The sequence below is a fragment of the Amblyomma mixtum genome, chromosome 3 (assembly GCF_055824585.1).
Source record: "Amblyomma mixtum isolate Tamu chromosome 3, ASM5582458v1, whole genome shotgun sequence".
Lineage (NCBI taxonomy): Eukaryota > Metazoa > Arthropoda > Arachnida > Ixodida > Ixodidae > Amblyomma > Amblyomma mixtum.
The window spans coordinates 325,529,966-325,549,451 of NC_143014.1; the positions used below are offsets into that span (position 1 = coordinate 325,529,966).

The 19,486-nt window shown below is 47.4% G+C and overlaps 1 pseudogene across 1 annotated transcript; it reads right to left on the reverse strand.

The window, feature by feature from the left end:
* Nucleotides 1-2,142: 2,142 nt before the first annotated feature.
* LOC149355835 (uncharacterized) lies at nucleotides 2,143-17,729 on the reverse strand (annotated as a pseudogene). The gene is made up of 2 exons (XR_016289754.1): nucleotides 17,099-17,729; nucleotides 2,143-2,942 (listed from the first exon to the last, which is right to left on the reverse strand). The product of XR_016289754.1 is annotated as an uncharacterized LOC149355835 (transcript).
* Between the last annotated feature and the right edge of the window lie 1,757 nt (nucleotides 17,730-19,486).

Here is a 19,486-nt window from a genome sequence, read left to right on the forward strand (position 1 = left end):
AGTGAAAAATAAAGCAGTTGTAAAGCAGCGTATTCTCTGTCCTGTCATATACCCGCGGTATTACTAACAGCGCTACCTTCAAATTCAAATAATGAGTGACCAACATCAGCAAGTCCTACTGAAGCAAATTGGAGGTTACAATGTATTCTCCATGCCGAATACTTCTCAAGCTACTTTTCATGCTTTAAATAAGCAGCAGTTAATAGTTGGTAAGTTTTAATGAAAGCTATCGCAGAGACGGTTGGGGTAGCCGGGAGCAGGAAGCCGTCATGGATTTTGGGGCAGTGAATATGAGGGCTCAGATTACAGGCACGGTGCAGGGCAGGGGTGATTGAAGCTCGGCCTGTCATACGTCCACATTAGGCGGGCGTCCGGCGTGAGAGCCGAAAGAGACGTGGTACTGGGGTGGTGGGTAATGGGGACAGCCATGAGAGTGTCAAATAAATCCAGGTAGAGCTTTCAAGCATCGAGCTAAGCATGCAGGATGGACGTGCTTCAAGCGAGCACAGCGCACTGTCACGCGCGGCATGCTCATCCAGTCATAAATCGGACACAAAAGTCGAGTGTGGAAGTGCGGCGCTGACAGTGTTGGAGCACCGCGTGCAGGAAAAAGTCAACGGGTGTGCAGTTTGGTTATTTGTCGGGGATTTATGCCGCATGAGTCTTAGCGATGTTCTAGGATCACCTTGCTGATTTTCGGGCCGGAGGTACATGTTGTATGATTGTTGGGGGTGAATGGGGAATGACGTGCGCGGTAGAATCGCTCCAACATAATCAAATAGTAGGACGACACCCATATTACTAAAAGGGCAAACATTAACTGCTGCCACTTTAAATTCAGACAACGGCCGGCGGGTGAAAAGGTTAGATCCATATATAGCTGTTTTGTATATATCATGTCCCCCCATCCAACAATGTCAATAATTTCAAACTGAAAAAGAAGAAAACGCAAAAGAATTTTATTTTAGAAAAAGTTTTCATCGTTTAGTTCAGAGTTGCGGTTACAACACACAGTTTGAACAGTGGAAGTGGTTGGACTTCTTCATACGGTGCTATTAGCGTTTAAAAATCATAGTTTTCAAGTTTAAATATTGCTTCTTTACAACATCTGACCGACATCAGAAGAGAACTGAATGAAGTAAATTTGAAATTTTGTGAACTACGACGTAAGGGTGACCTTTTAGCCATTACACATCAGCGCCTGGTCTCAATTACAGATCTATAGCTGCATCCCAGTAATAGCTATAGGAAGCATTGATAAGTGCGTAAAATCGATTACCTTCAGCCCCGTGGCTTAAAAAATGTCGATCATTTATCGGGGAATGCGAAAATTGCGCGCCTGTGTTGCGGCACGTGTGCTATGCAGTGACGTCATTTTGTGGGCATCGCTGTCATTGCTACGGAGTCGTGCAGTTCTGGAGTCGAATGAGAAATGGAGCAAATTTTTCAAGCCACAACGCCAAAAGTAGTCACGTTTCCAAGTTTAAAACAGATATATACCCAATAATAGTGGCTAGCTCTAAATCTGAATATGCATTTTAAAGCTATATTTGCAATAGTCCTCCCCGCTGTTATCGTAAAGAAGTTAAATATTGGAGAAAACATAATTTAGCTTTTTCCTGACATCGGCGGCTATGGAAAGGCCAAATTTTATCCTTTGCAAGGAACAATTTTTTACGATTAGTATTCAACTCCTGTCATACAGAGGGTAAATAAAGCACTACACGAGCGACGTACGCATCCCAGGTAGTGCAGAGAATGCTCTACAGAACTAATTCTCCAGTAGTAGATTGTAGCATGAGCTCAGGCGACCCACATATAGGTTTTTCAGATAAGAAAGTGCTCTTTTGTCTCTCGAGCAAGAGTGATTCACAGCAGCAGCTCAAATATTAATCGAAGCTGGTCTTCGTGCACGTAGCCGTCGCGGGTGAGGTCGCCTAGGTTAAGGGACGTGGAACCAAAATAAGCAGGCTGGTTAGATGATTCTGAAGGCCTCTGAATAGGTGTGTGTGTGCGCCATGGTTTCCCTTCGAGCTGGCATTTTGCGCCTTCTTCTGGGTGCACGACACTCAGCCTCATTCGGTGCTCGAGTGGCCACTGAATAAAGTCGTCCATTTCACCCTTGTGTAGTTGGAACCCCAAACACAGGATCACAGATTCGCCATATTTTATGAATGCAATTCCAGGTGAAATGCAGTAGCCGCGCAAGTACACCCGCTGGCTTATATAATGAGCATACCCCACCTGCAACGCTTCTTGTTTGAGTAATGCCATACCGTTTATAAAGAAGTCGCAATGCTGCACTTGTAGCTTATTGTGCCCAACAACGAGGCCAATGCTGTGCAATGTCTTCTGGAAATTGTCTTTCGCTTCAGCTTTCGCAGCGTCGATGGCACCTGCAAGCCGTGAACATTTGTCCCCGTTGTCTCGCATCACACTAACTCGCCTCTGAGTGTCTCTTCCAAAGCCCCCATCCTTGTGGAAACAGTGCTGATTGCTGACCGTTTCATCTCCTCAATAGACGCGGTTATTTCTCGAATGCTTTGTGTTGCTTGTGACAGTTCGTGCTTCAGTGTCTCTGTGGAGGCGTTCTGACCGTGCGAGATTTCGTTCAGTCGGTCGCCTAGCGCTCTGCTCTCACTAACCACCTGCTCCAGAACGGCCTTCATTTCGCGGGCCTGCTCTTCTAACACTCGACTCGAAGCTGTCGGAGCAGGTGACTCGTCTCTGCGCACAACCTGTCCCCCGCATTCCTGCGCAGGAGGCGCCCCCTGGTTTGCACAGTTCGACCTCAGGTGCGCGCAGACGTCGCTGCAGAGAACCGAGGCCGCGCACTTGGGGCAGCGAGTGGAGTGGTGTCCACAGTCGCGCTGGAAATGTTTAGAGATCTCCGAAGCGGCCATCACAGCAGCGCAGCCGTTTTCTTCATTCCAGCAGATAACCTGGAAGTAAGGAAAATGGCGGATCATAAAAGTTCAATAATTAAAATATTATTACAAATAATGCATACGACAAAAGAAGAAAATATGCATGCTTTCCAGGATTTATTGGCTCGAAGATTAGAGGTAACCGACAGATAACTATCCGGATGGCAGATAGCTAGATAATTATGTTGAATGCCATTTTAAAAAAAAGAGCAATTTTAGGCAATGAGAATGCAAGTGCAGCATCCAGTGCGGCCCAGTGAAAGAAAGAATGAGCTGTTTCCATGTATAATTCTCATTTTACGACTCTCGAGCGAAGAGGCAATCAGACAGTAAAGAAAATACAGACTGAAAACTGAACATTAGAGCGTGGGGAGGGGGGGGATACTTTGTGGCAAAGCGGCATATCAGCTATAAAAAACCTCCAAAGGTTTCCTATATATTGCCGCGAGTCTTTGTAGCGTTTGTTTGTTGTGTTTATTTTTTCATGCTTCAAGGCTGCCGGCACGCCGCTTTATCGCTTCGGTTGTGACGCATGACGCGCCTAGAATTATCTAAATGGATCGCATCTGGACGGAGCCGACTCTAGCTTGTGCCAGAATGTTCTAGTAACTTCTAAAGCTTTATCTCGAAGATTCGCTATCGGCTTTAAAAGAGCACGGCTGACAGCGGCGGGTATTCTGTTCGACGACCGCCGAGCACGCTTGTTGCTACGCCGCCGCCGAGTGATTCAGTTCTTTGTGGGCGCAAGTCAGCCCGAATAAAGAGTTTCGTTTCGAAGACATTCTCGCTGTGTTCCTGTTCGCCGGACTGCAGTCACCACTACGTGACATCTGGTGGAGGTGCTAACGGATGTCCCTGTCGCTCTCACCCCCTGGGAGCCGTCAGAGCAGCCCGAGCCGTCTCAAAGAAGATCCCGCGAAAGCCGCAGCAGCCGCCCCCCCCCCCCCCCCGCAGGCGAAGGGCGAAGCAGCCGTCGTCTCCAGAGGTGTCCACCAGAATTCGGACTGCTACCGGACCGCACGCGAACGAAGAAGGACCCCTCAATTTCGACTTCAGCCATGGCTACGACACCAGCCCCCATTATTTTAGACCAGCCCCGACTGCCGCCCACGTTCAACGCTTCACCGAGCGAGAACCCCGAGGAATCGTTGGAACAGTTTGAGCGTGTCGCCGTGTTCAACAGTTGGGACGACCAGACTAAGATGTGCCATGTTTTCTTCGCCTTGGAAGGACCAGCGAGAACTTGGTTCGAGAGCAACGAAGATTCTCTAGCGACATGGGAATTATTCAAACGGGAGTTCCTGAAGGCCTTCACGAGCATTATCAGGAAGGAAAGAGCTGAGCTGCTTCTACAGTCACGCATCCAACACCCGAACGAGTCAGTGATCGCATATGTAGAAGATATGAGGCACCTTTTTCGACGAGTCGATCCTGACATGACGGGGGAAAAGAAGGTGGAGCTTTTGATGCGTGGCGCTAAAGAGGCACTTTTCAGCTGTCTGACTCGCAACCCACCGGAGACGGTCGCGGAATTCACCAGTGAAGCAGCCGCCATAGAGAGAACCTTGGAAGGCCGCCGCGGTGGCTCAGCGGCTATGGTGCTCGGCTGCTGACCCAAAAGACGCGGGTTCGATCCCGGCCGCGGCGGCTAGAATTTCTTTGGAGGAGAAATTCTAGAGGCCCGTGTACTGTGCGATGTCAGTGCACGTTAAAGAACCCCAGGTGGTCGAAATTTCCGGAGCCCTCCACTACGGCGTCTCTCATAGCCTTAGTCGCTTTGGGACGTTAAACCCCATAAACCAAACCAACCAGAACCTTGGAAGCACGAGCCGGTCATTTTCCTCGACAGCCCCAAGTGACCTCGACTGCCCTCTCGGATGGCACAGCCTTCGAAGGCAACCTGCGGGATGTTATCCGCGAAATTGTACGAGAAGAGCTACGTCCCCTGCTACCATCTTCTAACCAGCCTCAAGTAGCGACCCTTGAGGAAATTGTACGCGAAGAAGTGCAGCATGCGCTTGGCACTCCGTCATCTTCGCCTCCAGCTGAAGCTCCAGCCTTAACCTACGCTGCTGCACTACGCAGTCCTCAGCCCCAACGCGAGAGCCGCATTCCGCCTCTTCGACGTGAACCAGCTATTCCCGAACGCCGTCCCCCTGCCCCCGTCCGCCCAGCCTACGACCGACGCCCAAGCCCCAGGAAGTGAGACGCCTGGAGGACTGCCAACAACCGCCCGCTGTGCTTCCATTGCGGCGAAGCCGGTCATGTACTTCGCCACTGCACGTACAGACGCATCGGCCGGCGTGGTTTCGCCATCGACGCCCCACGACCATTCTCCGGCCAGCGACCACGGGAAATCGACGACTACCTGCACAGAGGGGAGTACGTGTCGTCAAGCCGTCTTTCCCGCTCGCCGTCACCGTCCACCGCACGTTTTGCATCACCGGGTCGCAGCTACGCCGCGGCTGTCCGAGGAAGGTCCCCTAGCCCGCGTGGGGGAAACTAAACAAAGCAAACTGTGGAGGTCAGGTTGCTTGCCGAGGAAACGACGAAGATCCTCCAGCGACCACGCCGTATGTAGACGCCACACCTAATACGCCGACGACGCATACAACATCAGCCTCGACCACGACGCGAACCGCCTTCAAAACGACGTCGTCATCAGGAAAAGCTTCGACCACACGCCCCATCCACAATTCACATATCCGACGAAGCCGTGACCCAACGCCGAAGACGACATGTAACGCCAGAGCCAGGACATCCGACTTAGAAGTCGTTATCGACGGCCGAAAAGTTACCGCTCTAGTCGACGCAGGAGCCGATTATTCGGTGATGAACGGACCGTTCGCTGCGCAGCTGAGGAAAGTAACGACCGCTTGGGACGGCCCACAAATTCGCACCGCAGGGGGCCACCTCATTACGCCATCAGAACGATGCACAGCGCGAGTGACTCTCAAGGGACATACCTATCCCGCGACCTTCGTAGTGCTACGGCAATGTTCCCGCGAAGTGATCTTGAGCATGTATTTCCTTAATGAGCATCAGGCGATCATCGACCTGCGATCCAAGATGATCACACTTTCCACGGACGAGGCCATCCCGTCGATGAGAACTCCGGAACATCGCGTTGCGCTCAGTGTCCTGGAGGAACAAGTGAGTGTCCCACCCCGCTCAAGCGTCATCATCACCGTAGGCGCCACGCAAGCGGATAACACTGAAGCCATTATCGAGGGGAACATGCAGTTGCTTCTCGACCGAGGAATCGGCATCGCCAGAGGCATCGCACATTTCCGGAAAGGACAAGCCGAAGTACTCCTGACAAACTTCAGGGAATAATACCGGCACGTTAACAGAGGAACGACGATTGTTTTTCTCGACGAAATATCCGACGTACGAGAATCATTCGCCCTCTCCGATTCATCCGTAGATGATTCACCTGACCAAGAGAACTCGCCCACTTTCGACATAAACCCAGCCCTGCCCCGGACCAGACAAGACCAGATCCGCAATCTCCTTCAGAGCTACAGCCAGTGCTTCTCGTCGTCGCCAAAAGTCCGACAAACGCCAATTGCCAAACATCGCCTTATAACCGACCAGCACACCGCACCTCTCCGCCAGAGCCCCTACCGAGTGTTGCCGCGAGAACGACAAGCCATCCGGGACCAAGTGGAAGAAATGCTGCGCGACGACGTTATCCAGCCTTCAAAGAGCCCCTGGGCGGCACCTGTTGTTCTAGTGAGAAAGAAAGACGGTGCACTTCGATTCTGCGTTGATTACCGGCGCTTGAACAGCATCAAAAAGAAGGACGTCTACCCCCTCCCTCGAATCTACGACACACTGGACCGGCTCTGCAACGCCAGGTATTTCTCATCGATGGACCTCAAGAGCGGCTACTGGCAAATTGATGTTGATGAAAGAGATCGCGAGAAGACCGCATTCATCACTCCAGATGGCCTCTTCGAGTTCAAGGGGATGCCGTTTGGTCTCTGTTCCGCACCAGCGACATTTCAACGAGTAATGGATACAGTGCTGGCAGGCCTGAAGTGGCAGATTTGTCTGGTATATTGAGATGACGTCGTTGTCTTCGCCTCGAGCTTTGAAGAGCACCTGAAAAGGCTTCGAACAGTACTAGAGGCAACCAAATCGTCCGGGCTAACCCTGAAAGCAGAGAAGTGCCACTTTGCCTATGAAGAGCTGATGTTTCTAGGCCACATGGTTAGCAAGGGGGGAGTACGCCCAGACCCGCAGAAAACAGCTGCTATCGCAATGTTTCCGCCACCGGCCGATAAGAAAGCTGTGCGCAGATTCCTCGGACTGTGCGCTTATTGCCGACGTTTCGTCCAAAACTTTTCGCGCATCGCCGAGCCACTGATGCACCTGACAAAGGCAGATGTGCCCTTTAAATGGGAAGCGCCGCAAATAGAAGCCTTCAAGGAACTTCAGCGCCGTTTACAGACCCCATCGATCCTTGCGCACTTTGATGAAAACGCCGACACTGAAATTCATACCGACGCAAGTAGTGTGGGCCAAGGCGCTGTCCTCGTTCAGAAAATTGACGGAGTGGAGAAGGTCATCGCGTACGCTAGCCGTTCCCTGTCCAAAGCCGAAACTAATTATTCGACAACTGAGAAGGAGTGCCTTGCCATCATCTGGGCTACGTCGAAATTCCGCCCCTACCTGTACGGACGACCGTTGAAGGTGGTCAGCGATCACCACGCACTGTGCTGGCTGGCCAGTTCGAAGGACCCCTCCGGCCGCCTTGCTCAATGGAGCCTGCGGCTCCAGGAGTTTGATGTAACCGTCGTTTACAAGTCCGGCCGTAAGCACTCTGACGCCGACTGCCTGTCACGAGCCCCTGTAGATGCACCGCCGCCGGACGACGATGAGGACGCCTTCCTGGGACCCATCAGCTCCAGCTCTTTTGTACAACAGCAACGCGCGGACCCCGACATAAAATGTCTCATCGAATACTTGGAAGGCAAGGTTTCTTCACCCCCGCCTCGTTCAAAACGAGGATTGTCTTCGTTCTGTTTACACAAAGATGTCCTCGTGAAGAACTTTGCAGCGAACAAGACAACCTACCTGCTTGTTGTACCTGCAAGTCTGCGCGGAGAAGTTCTTCAGGCCTCACACGACGAGCCGACAGCTCGACATCTCGGGTTTTCACGCAACCTCCGCCGCATTCAAGAAAAGTATTACTGGCCCCGCCTGTCTGCCGATGTCGTACATTATGTGAAAACCTGCCGAGATTGTCAGCAACGAAAGACCCCTCCAACCCGACCAGCAGGATTTCTGAACCCCACCGAACCCCCCTCAAGGCCCTTTCAGCAGATCGGTATGGACTTGCTTGGGCCCTTCCCGACATCAACATCTGGAAATAAGTGGATCATTATAGCGACCGACTACCTGACCCGCTACGAAGAGGCAAAAGCCCTACCGAACGGAACAGCAGCAGAAGTCGCCAAATTTTTCGTGGAGAACATAGTTCTGCGACACGGCGCCCCCCATGTGCACATCACTAACAGAGGAACAGCATTCACGGCGGAACTGACGCAAGCCATCCTCCATTACAGCCAAACCAGCCACCGGAGAACAACTACATACCACCCGCAGACCAACGGACTGACCGAGCGCCTCAACAAAACCATCGCCGATATGCTCGCCATGTATGTCGATGCCGAACACAAGACCTGGGACGTCATATTGCCTTACGTAGTCTTCGCCTACAACACTGCAGTGCAGGAGACCACCCAGATGACGCCTTTTAGGCTCGTCCATGGCAGAGAGGCCACGACCACGCTGGACGCCATGCTCCCGAACGTTACCGCGGAAGATAACGTCGACGTCTCCGTCTACCTACAACGCGCAGAAGAAGCCCGAAGACTTGCCCGATTAAGGATCAAAGACCAGCAGCGGACAGACGCCACACGCTACAACCTACGACGACGCGGCGCGGATAACAAGCCAGGAGACCGAGTCTGGGTTTGGACGCCCATTCGCCGCCGAGGATTGAGCGAAAAGCTTTTGCGACGCTATTTCGGCCCGTACAAGGTTCTTCGTCGGCTAGGTGAATTGGACTATGAAGTCGTCCCTGACCAAGTACTGCATCCCAGCGACGCCGCCTACGACCCGAACTAGTCCATGTCGTACGCCTAAAGTTCTATCATGCACGCTAAAGGACGGCGCGTTTCCACATTCGGTGTTTATTTTTGCACAATCCGTTTTTGATTGTTGATAGCCGCATTATTTTCTAAAGCATCGAGGCGATGCTTCCTTGAGAGGGGAGTAATGCCGCGAGTCTTTGTAGCGTTTGTTTGTTGTGTTTATTTGTTCATGCTTCAAGGCTGCCGGCACACTGCTTTATCGCTTCGTTCGTGACGCAAGCGTGACCGCCGAGCACGCTTGTTGCTACGCCGCCGCCGAGTGATTCAGCTCTTTGCGGGCGCAAGTCAGCCCGAATAAAGAGTTTCGTTTCGAAGACATTCTCGCTGTGTTCCTGTTCGCCGTACTGCAGTCACCAATACGTGATAATATCTCCCGGAGTTTCAGATTTTTTTTGTAGTGTTTTTTTCATAGAAACTTTATTGCGAAAACAGGTGATATACACAAACACTGTTTGGACCGAGAGCTACAAAGCTAGTGGCCGGTCCAACACAAATATTACTTGCAGTTCAGCCACAGAGCGCGGAAGACTAAAGAGTTAATCATGATATACACAATAGTGAGGTTACAAATAACACGAAGCAAAAAAAACAAAAATAAGATGGGAGACTGCAGGAAGAATACAAAGAATACAAAATACGAAAAAACATAAAATAAAAGAATACACTGAATACAAAGAAAAAACGTTCCAATACCAAGCACCAAAAAAATGAGGTATCAAGAATTCACACAACAAGAGTGTCAGGCAAAATTTGATTAGACTTGTAATGTAGTTTACTGGTCATTTTAAAATTTCTGGCTACTTTCACCTCGATGGACAATCCGTTCTATATTTTTGCTCCATTGAACTCTATCCGGCGTTCACCATATACATTGCTACATTTTGGAAGGTTAAATTTACAATTGGATGCTTGTCTTGTGTTACGGGAAGGCAGCGCAAAAAGGCTTAAAGGAAGGGGAGAGCTAGTGTTTATTATGCTGTTTATCAAGAGCGAATTTTATAGTTAAGAGTTTATAGGAACGATAGTACTTGATTAGCATCAGAAATGTTGCTCCTAGAGTGATCTAAAGAAGATCTTATCGCGTTCAGTGCCCGTTTCTGGAGACGACATAAAGGTGACAAGTAGGTTTTATATGTTTGGCCCCAAGATTCACAACAGTAACTGATATGTGAATGGCAGAAGGAATAGTACAGGGAGTATAATACATCGTACGGAAAATAATGTTCTGCCTTAATGGGCATGTGGCATCCGAGAGCTAATTTTTTGCATACGTGGTTAATTTGTTCTTCCCAATGTAAATAACAATAAAAAAACTCACAGGTATTTGAAAGACGAGACTGGTTGTATTAATGAGCTACCTAGAGTAAGTGTAATTGAATTTTGGTTGCCTTGTAACCTAGAATGAAAAATGACGTGCTTAGTTTCAGCGACATTCAAGGTTAGGCGATTTTCTAAGAACCAGGAAGACAGGATTTGAAGTTCACTCGTCATTGTGGTTTCAATTACCGGAAGAGATTCACCAGTAACTATCACAGCGACGTCATCTGCGTACATTACCAATTGGGAAGAGTGAATTGCCTTTGGAAGATAATTTTTGATCTAATGTTTATTTTACTATCCTATGTAAGCGTCATCAGGATGTTCTGTAGCCACTCGTGCCTTGACCTCCGAAGGACAGCCGGGAGTATTTGAAAAATAAGTAAATAAACGAGCACTGACATCGTACAGCTCCATGGAACTGCGGCCGCCGAAGCCGGGATTCGGTCGCATGCATTTGGGGCTGAGCAGACGAAGGCCACTGCCACTAAGCTCCGGCATTGAATGCTAAGGAGTGGGGAGAGGAGGGAATAGCTATTTGAGCAATATATTTGGTTGGGAAACCCATGCAAAAACTTGGCATTAAGTGCAAAACTCCTGCAAGGTACGTTCAAAACGTAATGCCTAAAGACTTTCTGAGCAAAACCTTGATTAGCTATCGAAACGAACGCGCGCCAATGCGATTCTCGCCTGCACAGGGGTTTGGATGGAATTAAGGAAATAAACAGGAAGGTATTTGCTGCATGCAGCAATAGAGACATAAAACTATACCTGCTTTGACTGAAACAAATAAGCAAATAACTAACGCAGTCAGAAGTACCCTCTTCTGGAAAAAAAATGATAACTTATATTGAAAACCAATATAAATAGAAAAGTTACTGAAGTTCAAAATTGTGTCCAATACCGTATCGCCATGAGCTCTTTAATTATTCTGGTCTCATTTATCCATATTCTTGCAGCCGATGAAACAAACAACTATAAAAACAAATAAACAACGCTTCACTTGGCGGCAAGTTTGAAAAGTGCGCTCAAAATTTTGTTTGGCTCCAGGGAACACGTGAAAAAAAGATCAGCATGCGTGTATTGGCTGCGCTGTCTTTGTGACATAAAACGACGTTCTAAATATTACCGATCGAGGAAGACTTGTGCAGAGACAACGTTATTTTGTATGAAAATTTGAGTAACAGTTTTCTCCGGTGTTGTGTTGTGTAGAGTTTAGTGGCGCATAAGCATCTAAGGCTATCATGCGCCAAGCTCAAGGTCTTCTCCGGTGTAAGAAGACAATTCGAGCTGAAGCAAGTTGTCTTCAATTACCTCGCTTCCTGTGCCGTTGATCATTTATTTGTATCATAAAGACAAATGAGGCAATACATACTTGCTATTTTTTTTCATACCGCACCGTCGAAACGGATGCAGAAGCCTTTATATGTCTTCGCACAAGAAACTCGCCGCCAGTAAACGCAAACCAAGGCGGTCGCGCAGACTGAAAATGGTGGCATTCCTGACGAAGCAGAAAGCGCATGCCGTCGGAGGCCAGCTTTTCTGCACGATGCGGCAAAACAACAAACGCTTGCATGAACATCGAGGCACCCTAGCATGGATGGATGGATGGATGGATAGGAGCGCCCCCTTTGAAACGGGGTGGTGGCAACTGCCACCATGCTCAGCTTTTCTTTTTTTCTTTTTTTTTTGTTTACTGCGTTGGCAATTCTCATTAAGAATCGCCATCATCTTTACCGACGGTTTCCTGCAATTCTAACCTTATGCCACATCTCTGCTTTTCAGCCACCAATCCTCCAATCGCTTTTTGCTAAACTCCACTGCAGATTTATTTACATGACCATTGTTATCTTTAAACCCTAGGGCCTCAGGAAGAGTGACTGCGCCTGCATCGACATCCGGATGGATACCATCACATTTGATTATGAGGTGGTCAATTGTTTCCACAGATCTACCACACACTGCACATGTGCCATCTTCTTCCCTAAATTTCTTTTTGTAGCTGCGCGTTCTAAGACACGCTGACCTAGCTTCAAAAAGTAGGGCACTGCCTCTTGAGTTATCATATAAAAATTCTGATAGCATGAAGCATTGATAAGCGCCACCTGGCGAGCAGTGATGGTAGCGGTGCGGCTTCGCTCCACCCGACGATGAGGCGGGCACCAGGTCATCCAGGTGGGCCAACCGGATGTGCCGACGCCCCCTCGCTCTCAGCTGCGCATCTGCTGACAGAGCGCGATGACATGCAGTTCTTCCCAGCTTGGTCACCACTCGCGTGCTCCGTTTTACTTTTGGTGCACCTGTAACATCCACCCTCAGCTTGTTCGTCGGCCCACCTGTGTTCATTTTCAGCACGAACGGCTAAGTAGTGGAATGTCGTCCACTCCGCTGCTAGGATTCACGTCAAGCACTGAACTGAACAACTCCTACAGAATTAGAAACACCCGCCCTCACGAGAAACCCCTTTACAGGTATAGCTAGGTGCTGGAAACAAACTAATTAAAGAACTAAGGATTTCAACAGTAGCCTTGCTAGCGACAGCCACTCAGTTATAGACGAACCGGCTAGGTGTGTCACACACTGGCGTCTTACAACTGGTGCTTTGGTGAGTTGGTATGCCATTTCAAAGTTGATAACCATCATAACTTCCGAGGAACCAGAAGCCCTAATTATTTTGCTTACAGTGTTAAGAATGGGCTGCTAAACGCATGCGTCCGTGGACCATGTGATGTGTGCGGCTTCAATAATTTAAAAATATAAAATGCTTTTTTTTTGGGGGGGGGGGGAGAGGAAGAAAATGGCGCAGTATCTGTCTCGCATCTCAGTGGTCACCTGAACCATGCCATAAGGGAAGGGACAAAGGAGGGACACGTTACCTTGTTACTATGACTGCTTAATATCTTTGTGTGAAGCCTGGGTGGCAAGGTTTAGTTTTGGAATATCTGCAATATATGCCTAGATGGAATTTCACATACTGGTACGCATTGTTATTGTCCTCTTTTAGGCATTCATTGATCCATCTTCCCGTCTGGCCCGCGTATTACTTGCAGCAGGCCAATGGGATGGCACAGACACCACCTTCTTCATACACCACCAAATGATTCTCGTGCTTTGTGGCATCTTACTTCTTGTTGTTGTTTGAAGAGTCGTACATTTTTTCTCGTTAGAAGCAACAAAACTTTTGTTTCTAGTCAGCGCCTGTCCTGATGGTCTTTCTTTTCGTCCCTATGTGATGACGTCATAGGTGACGTCACGCGCATGCGCCGGGAGCTACCAGGGCGGAGTCGGAGCGCGGGTCGGCGCTCTGTATATAGACTGATTTGGTGATGTCATAAGTGACGTCACCCGCATGCGCAGTACATTTCCGGTTACGACATACTACGCCATTTCATGACACGATGAGTTTTTTTTATTATGTCTATTAATTTTTAAAAGTTAAAATTAATCCACCTTAATTATTTTCTGTTACGACATACTATGCACTGTCGATGACTTCATCAATTTTTATTATTTTGATTCAATTTTAATTACTAATTTTCAGGAATTCTGTGTTGTGACAAACGACGTCTTGTTAATGACGCAGTCAGTTTTTAATTAATTGTTAGCTAAGGTGTGACAATTAATTTCATGTTACGACATACCACGCCATGTTGATGACGTCATTAGTTTGAGTGACAGCTAGGATGAGACTTCTGCGGACGCATACGCCGGTGAGTCATCAATCTATAAACGCTTGTTCCTTAATTAAAATGCACCGTATTATGTATTCTTGCCAGATTTAACAGCTTCGTAGGCTATGTGGCTTCTTTATTTGTGAAGGCTCCTGAGAGCTTTTTTTTGTTTCTTTGCGTGCTAATACCTTTCCGACTTCATGGTGGTGTTCAACTCAAAGGTCCTTATCACCTAAACACGGGTGTGTGGACTGTGCACGGAAACGGATTGCTTGAATAGTGTTACTGGATGTCGGTCTTGGAAGAATTAAAACACCCCCAGTGTGGATGTTAGGTTCGATCAGCACTTTCAGAGTGAAAAAACTTCAATTTTCGTGATTCATCTTCCTACAGCCACCTATCTCACCTTGGCGGTACAATCGTAAGTAAACTTTTATAACAGAATACATATGGTAGTAGCCATTAAGGCAGTTGTTAGAGCCATCACTGAAATAAATAAAAACCCATTCATGGAGAAAATATTCAAAAAGAATATGGAAAGCGGAGCAATTGAGATCTTTAAGACCGACACACAGCACCCGTGTTCCAGCCATTCATTAATACTCAGGGTAATAACCTGTGCTTAGGCGACAACAGCTTTTGCCTTCACACATGGCCATGAAGTGGAAGGAGTGCCAGCCCGATAGCGAGAAAAAAAAGTTCGCGAGACTGTTCAGAAATAAAAAAGCAGCATCACCTCAGAAGCTCTGACGCCTGCAAAAAATTACAGAATTACAGAACGCTTAATTTTTAATAGTAAGTGCAAAGCTTTCGGTCAAAACAACCGCTTAGCAATGAAGTTTTTACTGATGAGGAGGTGAATTCGCATGTCAGGAGTGAAGGTACAAAACACGCCACTGATATTTCAACAACGGGGGGGGGGGGGGGGGGGGGGTGCGCGCTTCCTTTCATAGAGACCGTGATCAACAGAGCAGTCGTACACCATACTAGAAATTTATCAAGTGCGATATGCAGCCGCACAAAAACTGCGCGAAGTTTGTGGTCGCTCAGGGCACTCTCACAGAGAGATAGCAGCGCCGCGGTGCGGCCCCGCAGACGCTCCTGCCGCCGGCCCGGGGTCTCTCCACTTTTGCTCTTACCTGTACCTACTCCCCTTTCTGCAGTGTTCAGCAATTATCGACAAAGCACGCAGCGTTACGACGGCAAAGATTTTTTTAGCATCCGTCGATCTAGTTTCTTCGTCACGGCAGCAAACTTAGTAATGCCACTGAAACTGTCTTGTTACATAGGGAATTTCGCTGATTGCGAGTGAGTTATGTCTTAGCACAGAATCTTACCGGTACGGAATATTACCGGTAATACAGAATCTGCCCCTGCGGGGCCGAAACGCAAAAAAAGGCTAACGAACAACTTTCAGCTTAAATTGAGGATAGCGCAGCAATATAAGGAAATGATGTAACTTTAAGGGACAGGTAGGGAGCACATTGAATCAGGGAATAGACGCGGGTTAATGACATCTTAGGAGAAATCAATCTTTCGGGATAAAAATAAAGACTTGTACCCCAATTATGTACCAAGTCTTGAGCGACAGGTGATTGACATTACCACGGTGTACACCGTGGACATTATTCAGGAGCGTAAAACACTAGTAGTATATTTTTCATCTAACTTGAGTTGGGAAACGCACATCGATTATTTCGGCGAAAACTTTGTGTTGTGGGTGCACATTCACGATGTCGCAGAACTCTGCCTTTAAAATGTACAGGTCAGATTGATTACGCACTCTTCCACTCTCATTTAACTTACTGCAATTTGGTATGGGTTACGACGACAGTGACTAATATGGAGAAACTAATCATACTACAAAAAAGAATGGTTCGTCTAAATGCTAATCTCGAAAGGCCATGTTCCACAACGCATGTTTCCCAAACATATAAAATTTTTGGCGTCCACAATCTATATGGCCTCCGTCTTCTGCAAACAATTTATTTTTCTTCCAGTAATGTCAGAAATTGTTTATCAACTTTAGCATCTTTAGAATTGCGCCAAATTCCTGTGAACACAAGAAAGCAGCATACACAGACATGACCGTTTTTTCGTAACTACAACTTGCAGTCTTTACTTCATAACCTGACTACAGCAGAAAAGAACTTATGAGCTCTTTTGTAAAATTATGAAATATGTGTTGTTTTGTTTTTGATGATAAATGCATTGTTTCTGAACGTATTGTGTCATTTTTGCGCAAATGGCTTTGCTCGTTCTTCCATTTATCTGACGCGTTTAGTACAGCAATTTTTTACTTTTTACAACGTTGTTACTGTTGTACGCGAAATGCTTTTGATGTTTGGTTTTCTTCTTTATGTTTCTTCTTTCATACATACCACAAATTTCCATTATGTTTGGTATGACTTCATGGTTATATTTTATTATTACGTTTGCTATATACACTATGACTTCTGACTTCTAGTGGTTGCCTGGACTTAGTGGAGCTGCTCTGGCAACTTTTATCTAAGGAACCCCCAGCAAAAACTAGAAATTAACTGAATTGAGCTGAATTTACATGGATTTGGGCGGGTTATATAATGCGAAGGCAAGATAACCGCTGGTCCTTAAGGGTAACGGAGTGGATTCCAAGAGAAATCAGAAAGTTAGGCGGGCGACGTGATTAAGAAGTTTGCGGGGATAGGGTGGCCGCAACTGGCGAAGGACAGGGTTAATTGTAGAGATATAGGAGAGGTTTTTGTACAGCAGTGGGCGCAGTCAGGCTGATTATGAGATTACAAGAAGTTAAGAAGTTCAGTTCAGATTACAGAAGTTCAATTCAGTTCGGAGCCATTACCTGTGCATCAAGATTCCACCAAGAGATAACGCAGCTGATGTTAGAAAATTAAATCTCACGTTATATTCATAGCCCCACCCCTTATGTAAATCCCTGAATTAGGGTCTTGAAGGAAATAAACTGAACTGAACTGAACATAACACATTACTGCCGTCCTTGTGAAAATAAGTTTGCCCCCACCTCTCTTTTCAGCATCTCTTCGCGAGGGCACTCGGTCCAGATGACGTCTGCGTCCAGGAAATGCTGGTCATCCAGAGCGCATTTGGTCCCCGTCGCCACTGCACTGGTCGTAGCAGGACAGGCACAACAGGTGCATGCAGGGCAACAGTGCTGCCTTCCTGCACACCAGTCCACAGGCGCGGCATATCCTGTTCTGCGGAATCGGTTTAATGAAGCGCAGATGCCTCCAGTCCAGGTCAGCGGCGAAGCCCACCAACGTGCACTGCTGGCCTCGAGGAGACATCGTTCACGCCGTCTGCTGCAGCTGCTCAGAAAGCTATGAAAACGGCGATTACCGCCCCTGCCAAGGCTCGGTTTCATCTTTCCTTTCCTTCTTTTTTACCTGTTGCCATGGTTACAATCCTGGTTTTTATCTCTCACATCACGGTCGTCGCTTGACTGAGCGCGCGTCAGTCGAGCGGCTTTCTGTCTGCGACCGTTATCAACTTTGTGGATCAGGCGTACATTACTCGGTTGATTGGTGTTCAAAACGTCCCACAGTGACTCAGGCTGTGAATGACGCCGCAGTGAACGGCTTCGTAAATTTTGACCAACTGCTGTTCTTTAACACGCACCGAAATCGCACAATACACGGGCCTCTATAATTTCGCCTCCATCGAAATTTGGCCTTTGCGGTCCGGTTTCGGTGGAGATGAAATTCTAGAGGCCCATGTACTGTGCGAACCCAGTGCACGTAAAAAAACCATCCCCAGCTCTTCGATTGGTGTTCCGTTCCGTAACCAAATCATTTCGTACTCGGACCACAAATTCTCTATTTTGTGTTTACCTGAAGAAATTTGAGGACGAGAAGCTTTCTAGTGGACACCGTCCTGGATAAGTGGTGATGTAATCAGCAGATTCGTGACGTCAACAAATATAAAGAAGGAAAAGAATTTAGAGGTGTAGAAGAAAGAGGTAAGAAGCGCCGGCTGAGGCAGGATCCCTCCGTTAGGCTTCGAGGTCAAGACGATAATGATCGTCGCTGTATAGCTGCGAAGGAGCTAGAGGGAAGCACCTCGACCAACAGGTACATTGCTCATCTAATGTAAAAACACCTCAAAACGGAAATCAGAGAAAGAACTTAGGTCCCTGTGGCAGCACTTCGGTGATTTAACTTGGCCAAGCCGTAGCTTAACCAGCCACATTTCTTTTAAAAACACTGGGTTTCTTCATGAGTCAATCTAGCGTACTTCTGTCTAAACTACATGCTGTATGTTGGCACTAATGAAATGCAAAGTCGAGGAACTTTCTAAACACCACGCGTGTTTGTTGGCCTCTCATTCTCCGCGCTGCAGCTCTTATTTGAAGCGAGGACGGCAGATGAAGAAAGTAAGCCTACATTGCCATTTCAAGTTAAACTTGAAAAAGAAACACTGCTGCACAATTCAGTTTCAAGCTTTATTAATGCGAGAGCATTACATTACTCTTTCGCGTGAGCAATAAGTGTCCGCAATTTTTGCCGCATGATTGCATCGCTCTTTCAAGATAAACATGTGAAAGTGTGATTGTTACAGATAGTGAGTGATAAAATGTTGCTGTGAGAGAAAGTTTTGTAGATGACGAGCAATTAGACCATTAATTACAAGCGAAAAAACGTGAAAAAAGCAGGTCAAAACAGCCATGTACGACGATACTGCACATGACGTCAGAACAGTCATGGACGTCGCTATAGTGTGTGGAAGTTTTGCTTTCGCATTGCTCCAAAGGGGGTCGACGCAGTGATCTCAAAGTTTTTCAAACCTATTGCTCTTCTAAATGAAAACAAGCCAAACGAGCATGTAAAAAGCTATAGCATAAACTCACGGTCAAAACGACTTGAGGGCGATTCATTTACGCGAGAGCAAACACGCATGCACTCCCACATATTAAATCAAATATTAAGATAAAAGCATTATTTCTCTCTTGTTCTTCATGATCCGCGTCTGTGTCAAAGCGAGTATCCGAGATGATCAGACAACAAGAACAAATCGATGCGTTGCCATTCCTGTTAAACACGCGTTCCCCTTCGTTAGTTCTCCCCAATCAAGGCGGCACTGTTTCCTGCTTCGGCATGCAATCCCGGGGAACGTTGGAAGAAGGTCGCTCCTCTTAAATGTGCAAGGTGGAAGGCAAGTTTAAACTGGTATCATCTGAACATCCATAGATATTTACACTGAGTTCGTCCATCCTTTGTATATGTCGACAACCCAGCTTAGAGGAGAAAAAAATGGTGTTGAAGTTGCAATCTCATGCAGGCTATCCAAGGAAAGACCTGAGCGGCTATAATTTGCATGCAACAGACTCTACATACTGTTGTAATCAGTCGAGCTTGGCTAATATTATGAAAGGCTAAGGTCTCTCTATAGCTGC